A 7,403-nucleotide genomic window follows, 5' to 3' on the forward strand; every position below is an offset into this window, starting at 1 on the left:
CTCCTTCCAGCCCTTCTTGTAGATGGGCGTCACATTGGCCAGCCTCCAGTCGTCTGGGACCTCCCCCGTTAACCAGAACTGCTGATAAATGATGGAGAGCGGCTTGGCGAGCTCCTCCGCCAGCTCCCTCAGCACTCTCAGGTGGATATTTCCACATGTGGTTGCCAACAGCTTTGTCAAAAGATAATATTTTTTGTTGTGACATGCCTAGAATGACGCATGAGGTAGTCATCAGTGGTAATTATGAAATGGCATCTGTTTAGTGAACTGTTATTTTTCTAATCTTCCACGGAAGCTCCTTCAATCAAGGTCAAATTCCTCCAATGTTTTCATCTTCAAGGAGCATGGACAGTGTACCTCCTCTCCCCCCTGAATGTGCAAAGTTAATTGGTATTTTCACTTTCTGAGCAACCTTCTGAAATGTGTGTGTGGTGGAAGGAAACAACCACAAAGAAAAGAACTTTTACATTCAGAGGAGAACAACATGTCAAAATTCCTTAAACCATGATAAATGTACCAAAATCATCCAGTTCTTTCCAAACAGCAGTGAGTGATGGTGATTTATGACTGTGGAGATTTTTCTTAAGCTAGTAGTTTTTGCAGAAGAAAGAAAGGTCACTGTAAGTTAGGATGTACGTAGCTTATCTTGTTCTTTGCAGTCTGCTATTCCCTTTGAATTAGCCTGAACCAGATTAGAGACCTGCGGTAGGGGACTACAATTAATAATCATTATTATCATCATAACCAAAAGAAAATAAGGGACACATATACACACACACAAATACTTAATGAGCACTCTGGTTGTGAACCTTTTGACACCACCACATAAATAAAGCCAATAGTTCGTAGATGAGAAAAGCAAATCCTAACAGGAAAAAAAAATACCTGATCCCTAAATTGAGCAACGAAAACCAAATCAAAGAAGCTGAATGGAAAAAATTCAGCAATTTGCACTGTCAAGGAGACTGGCCAATCATTTATAGGTAACAGCAGTGCAATCCAACAAATGATGATGGAAACTATTGCATGGGTAGTAAAGTGGAAAAAAATGTTCCCCAGCAATTCCTGTCTCTTTGCCATAGGTAGTGTCACAGCAAGCCTCGCTTTTACATTGCTCACCTTAGAGATTGCCTAGCTGCAGTAGGCAATGGGATGAAAACACTTGGGTATCGTCTGAGGCCAAGACTTTATTTCACAAAGAACTCTGGTAGGATACAACGGAGAAAGCCTTAAGCATCCTCAGAGTTGCTGGTACAGAAATTAAATACATGAGTACCAGCCACACACCACAGGTTTGTCCAGCCCCTTGTTCTGCCTTTGATGGGACAGTAACTAGAAAAGATAAGTGACGAGAAAAATATGCAGTGAGACTTCCTGAGAACACTCACTTTCCAGTAATTTGCAAATTCCTAAGCAAGAGGTAATCTTATGTGGAGGCTCCAATGAGAATTTAGTGCAATATTCTTTCCTGCCATCCTACTGTCAAATGAAAAGAGAGACCTGGCTAAAATAGAGTTAGAAGGAGGTTATGACTGAGAAGAGAATTAACAGATGTCTTTATGAAGGCTGGAAAGGGTGACTGGTAGAAATTGATAAACCTCTGGCTAAGACCTGAGTACACAAATCTTGTTAGTTTTAAAGGTAACTGAATAACCACAGCTTTGAGGTTATTTGGAAATGCTCACCAGTGGGATGAAATTCACTTTATACAGCAGATAATAAAAGATGCTGATGATAAAACTTAGTTGGGACTTCCTTCTTGCTTTGATTTTTTATTTTTTGACTTGGTTTCTGTAAAGAAGTGGATTTCACCCAGGCAGAATTAAGATGACTGGTATTTCCTTGATTTTGATTAAAAATAAGCCAACTCAGATGGTAGCAAGTGCAACCAGGCAGACAGGAGATACAAGTGTACATCCCACTAGTTAACCAACACTCTCTGTTAGTATGCCAGGTGAAACAACAGGATTGTGCTTGGAGCCAAATAGTTGGGCTAGGAAGACCTGGAAATGTAAGAAATTGTGGAGTGATCTAGACAGAAGTGTTGTCAGAACAAAGTGCACTGGAGACAAATAACAGACATCATGTCAGAATAGCGCAAAATAAGGCTGGCAATTTATTTGTCTTAATCCTCTGACCCAAAACGTGATCAACTCCACGAATATCTCCTTTTCAATTATCTAATATTTTCTTTAAAATCTCCAATGATGGAGACTCCACAGGTCCCCTCAGGTACCTGGTTCAAGTTTCAGCTTGCCCTGACAGTCCTATAGCAGGTCTTTCAGAAGATGGAAAGAGTAGGAAGATGCATCCCAGAAAACTGGGAATAACTTAAGGAAAGAGCAGAATGTGACAGGAGGTTGCAAACTGGGCAGCAATGTCCAGTGCATTGTTTTCAGAAAATAAATGTCTGGGACAAACTCCTTAGAAAAAGAATCACCCTGTGAATTTGGATTCACACAAACAAGCAAACAACTAGAAAGAAAATAAAAATACTTTCTAGATTCTGAATTAAACCACCTAAAAAACCAGTACAGAATCTATTATCCTAAGCTTTGTTAGAATCTTATAGCTCACATGCAAACCTAATTAAGATATCACACCGAAAGAACCCAAAGTTTACTTCAGGACTTTTGGAATGAATTAAATTTGTTTGCCTGTGGATGTGTGTCTTGTGGTAGATTGGCTTTGCCTTTAAGCAAGGCTTAAACTATGACTTGAAGGTCTTCTTGTGCTTGGGGCACCTGTAAAAGGCTGTCTCCCATATGGATTTTCCCATGTATGCCAAGATTTATGCTTGTTTATTTTCCTGTAGTGGCAGTGTCTCTAAGATCTGTCTTCTGCATTCAGCCTCCTATTTGCATGAAATGTAATTATCTATGAGGCTTCAGGCTCTTCTATCATTTTGGTTAATGAGCTCAGAAGTTATTGGCAGTGCACATACAGACATATACAAGGTGACTAAGACCACCTAGGCTTAATTTCAGTGGGAAAGCAGCATAAAAATGGAACAGTTAACCAGAAAACAGATAGGTGGATCACTGAGAAAAGCAAGGTCAGTATGAAGAGGCTGGTTTAAAAGGATGTTTTCAAAGAGAAAGAGAGCACTTGAGGTCAGAGTTTGAGGCAAGGTGTTTCATACTCTGCAGTCAACATGAAGCACAGGATGATATATGAAAAGCAGAGTGAAAATGGAGGCAAGGGAGAGGATATGAGATGCTTGTGGGGGCAGCTGAAGAGCCATGGAGCATTCACCTGCCCCAGGAGCCACATCTGCTGTGGGGACATTTTCTCTTCAAAGTAATGTGTGCATCATGAGCTGTGCTGCAGGTGGGCTGTTCCCCCACCACAGCATGATGGCAGGGGCTTTGGATCAGCAGGTGAGTGAGCAGAAAGCACAGAGAGGGACCCATCCCATTATCCATCCTTAGATAGTAGAGCTGACTGATATTTCAACAGCATTTTATGTAGAGAACTAAAATAGACAGCACTCAGGAGATTTAATACTTTTTGGTGTGAGATTTTGGGTTTTCCCATGAAAGTAACAAATTAATAATGCTTGCTTTATTCTTCTCTTTTCAAGTCTTTGGAGAAAGAAAGAAAGAAAGAAAGAAAGAAAGAAAGAAAGAAAGAAAGAAAGAAAGAAAGAAAGAAAGAAAGAAAGAAAGAAAGAAAGAAAGAAAGAAAGAAAGAAAAGAAAGAACCATGTGTTTATCACCTTCAGTTCCAAAGTATTGGAGAATCTAACGTACAGAAGCAGCTTTTCCCTATCTTTTCACTGCCATAAATAATTCTCATCAATTCATTCAGAAGCATAGATGAAGGCATGGAGACCCCTCCAAAATCATCTAACCTTTGTACATGAGAATCCTGGACACTCAAATATAAATAAACTTATAAATTAGGATCTGAACTCCTGATTCGCACCAGGAGAGGGCAATGCTTGACATACATGTATTATCCACACACAGTGATGACTATGACAAAAACTTCCTCACCCCCACAAATACATGTCCTTAATCAGCCTCGTGTAAGAGAGGATCAAGGCAAGCACTGTCCATGCCCAGAACCATGTTTTGATAGAAAAGAGCAGGATAAAGTCAGTGTTATTTCAAGATTGTGATTTTCAGAGCAATCTGCAGATGGTATGAACACAGAGGAATCAGTCAGTCTGCATTTCAATAGTTAATTACAGATATTAATGTCTACTTAGCTGCATTAGAAAAATAAATGTAATGGCTTTTCCTGCCAGGAGGGTGCTTCACGTAATGGATCACTTTGCTGATGTGACTAAATACCTTTCTGATATTGATCCACGCAGAGAAGGAGAGAAAACCAAAGAAGACTCTTCAGGGTGCTATAAAACAACCAGGGAGGCAGCTCAGGGATGTGGCAGTGTAGAACAAAATTTGTGCCTTCAGAACTGACACATAAAGCACTTCTGAAATTGCCAGGTCTTTTCAGAAAGAGCTGACAGACAAACAAAAGGAGCTGTTTCTTCATCTTGTAGGTGTCTGCCGCTCCACATGTCCTTCTGGAACAGATAGTTGATTCTTGATATGCTGGGACCAAGGGGAGAACTGCTATAGTATTTGGATGTTGGGTGCACATGGCAGTTACCCCTCACCTGGACGCTCTTGCTGTTAGGCGGTACTAAGACTCTGGTCTATACACACAGAAGAGGAGACTGTAGCCTGGATACAGCTGCCTTCCCTCACACACCCCACCTGCATCCCAGGTAAGTCTGCTCTTGGGCCTCTTTGTTGATCTGTTGGCAGGTAGGATGCAGGAGTGGGATTCATTCAGTTACATTCGTTTTTACAACACAGTGGTTTTTCAGATGTGTTTCATCTCACTCTAAAATAGATGGGTACATTTTTACGCTCTAAAACTGCTTGACCTTATTAACTTGATCTTAATTAATTCCAAGGAAGCCCAGGGTTACTTGCTAAGAAGTCTACCCTGAAGTAATCTAAAGCTAGATAAGGTGACTCCTGCCATAGACTTCAAATGCCTTTAGTGTTTCAGCATGTTTATTAGCCCTAGTAACTCACTGGCCAGTGACTAAAAGTACAAAATTGAGTTGTAGGAGAACTGGAGTGGGAAACAGTTAGGTACAGTTACTTAGGGCACTGTTACTGTTGGTTTTTTTTTGTTTTTTGTTCCCCCCGCCCCCCGGGAACATGGTTTGTGGTCCTGACTATGCTGCTGCTTGAAAACATGGTCTGGTGCTGGCTGCTTTTCATCTTTATGCCTGTCTCCTCTCTCCATCATCTTTTCACTATTTGAACTGTAAATCTGTCAAGCTAAGAACATTTTGTAGAGCAAGAGCCTCACTCAGTATCTGATACTATAATAACAAGCTTATTGCATACCTCCTTATGGCTTCATTCTGGTGCGTTGCTCTGCAAGTAAAGCGCTTCATACTCCTTGTGACCAGATGCAATGCCCTTAAAGCAAATATTGCCCTGAGAGGTGGAAATAAGGAAGCACTGATTTCTGTGAAATGCTCAGAGAATGGGGGTGAGAGCTCCTGTTTGCATTCTCAGATGTTTAACATTAAGCTACAAGTTCCAAAGCTTTAGAGACATTTATAGCATCTCTTTCTTGTATACATTTCCAAGTGTCTGGTAGGTGATGAGCTCAGATCGCAGATCCCAGTTTCCATTAAACTTTTGAGAACTTGATATCTTTGACACCTCTCCCTCTGTATCAAATTGGATTGATGCTGTCCAAGCAGGGGAAGGATCAGCAGAGACACACACTCACAGAGCATGATAACGTACGGTTTGCTTCCTCAAGAAACCACGCAAAAACTGTCAGTCCTTTTCAGAGACACAGCATTCTTGGCCAGTGCCCGTCTCCACCCTCTTCTCTTTTGTACTTTTTCTAGTTTAAGGCAGTGTATCCTTATGACAGTGCATTGAAGAGGACTGGAAAAATCCACTACCTTGGTCAAAAGAAGTTGATATAATTTATAATCCTCTCAGGATCATAATTCCATTCTTTTAGATGTGTAGAAGAAGGTGCCTTGCCTCTCAGGTAAAGAATACATTAGCTGTTATCATGCCCCTGACTTTAGATCAAGCAGACTTCAAATAAAGCAAATGCAGTATATAGAAAGTAGCACTTACTTTTTAGATTGTTTTGGCTTCTATTAGATAAAGCTCTCCGGTGCTGTGGGAATATTTGCCAAGATGTTGCTTGGGGACCAATTTGCAAATCACTGGGGATGCTGGTGACATACTCCTGTATGCTTTTCTTATCCAACCCCTAGAGCACAGGTCTGCTTGGCTGAATGTAATTTGAGTGCCATAGGTTTGCAATACATCAACAGAATAAAATAGGCTGTTATACACTAATTCTTCAAGTCCAAGTTATCTGATCCCAGTACTCTGAAAAAATAGAAGAGAAGACTGAGACAGAGGCACACAAAGACACATATAGGGAATAGATGAATATGCACAAAAGTGTATTTTTATGTAAGGCAGAGTATGAAATTAGGCGGTAGTAGGGATGGGATTTGGAGAGTGGGGGCTCTGTTACTATTAAGGGGATGATGATAATGTGTCTTTCATCCACATAATGATTCAGTCAGCTGCCCATCTTCTGAGAACATTGATTTCAGAGTTGAATTTATATTTTGCTGTATAGAGGATCTAGGGAAAATGCTGGGTAAAAATTGTGTGGAAATCAAATCCCAAATTCCCCTGATCTCTGTAAGTACTAAGGGACATTTGGTGCCCCACCTGCCCTAGCATCCCTAATTTTTTGTAATACCTGGGAGGACCCAGGTCCAATGGGAACAAATGGGAGTAGAGTTTTACTGAGATAGCTGAACAGTGGAGGTGTCACATGAGATTAGTTTTGATATTGTCCTTTTTCACATGGGTTCACTATCTTGTCTCTCTGAATAAATTTTAAAAATGTTGATGAATGTCCTGGTTTTGGCTGGGACAGAGTTGATTTTCTTCCTAGTAGCTGGTATAGTGCTCTGTTTTGGATTTAGGATGAAAATAAAGTTGATAACACACTGATGTTTTAGTTGTTGCTGAGCAGTGCTTACACAGAGTCAAAGACTTTTCAGTTTCTCATACTGCCCTGCTAGTGAGGAGGCTGGGGGTGCACAAGAAGCTGGGAGGGGACACAACCAGGACAGCTGACCCAACCTGGCCAAAGGGATATTCCATACCATGTGATGTCATGCTCAGTATATGAACCGGGGGGAGTTAGTTGGGGAAGGGGTGACCGCTGCTCAGGGACTGGCTGGGCATCAATCGGCGGGTGGTGAGCAATTGCATCGTGCATCTCTTGCTTTGTATATTTTATTATTATTACTATTTTATTTCAATTACTAAACTGTTCTTATCTCAACCCATGAGTTTTCTCACTTTTACTCTTCC

Source organism: Pygoscelis adeliae, unplaced genomic scaffold, assembly GCF_000699105.1.
Source record: "Pygoscelis adeliae isolate BGI_AS28 unplaced genomic scaffold, ASM69910v1 Scaffold457, whole genome shotgun sequence".
Classification (NCBI taxonomy): Eukaryota; Metazoa; Chordata; class Aves; order Sphenisciformes; family Spheniscidae; genus Pygoscelis; species Pygoscelis adeliae.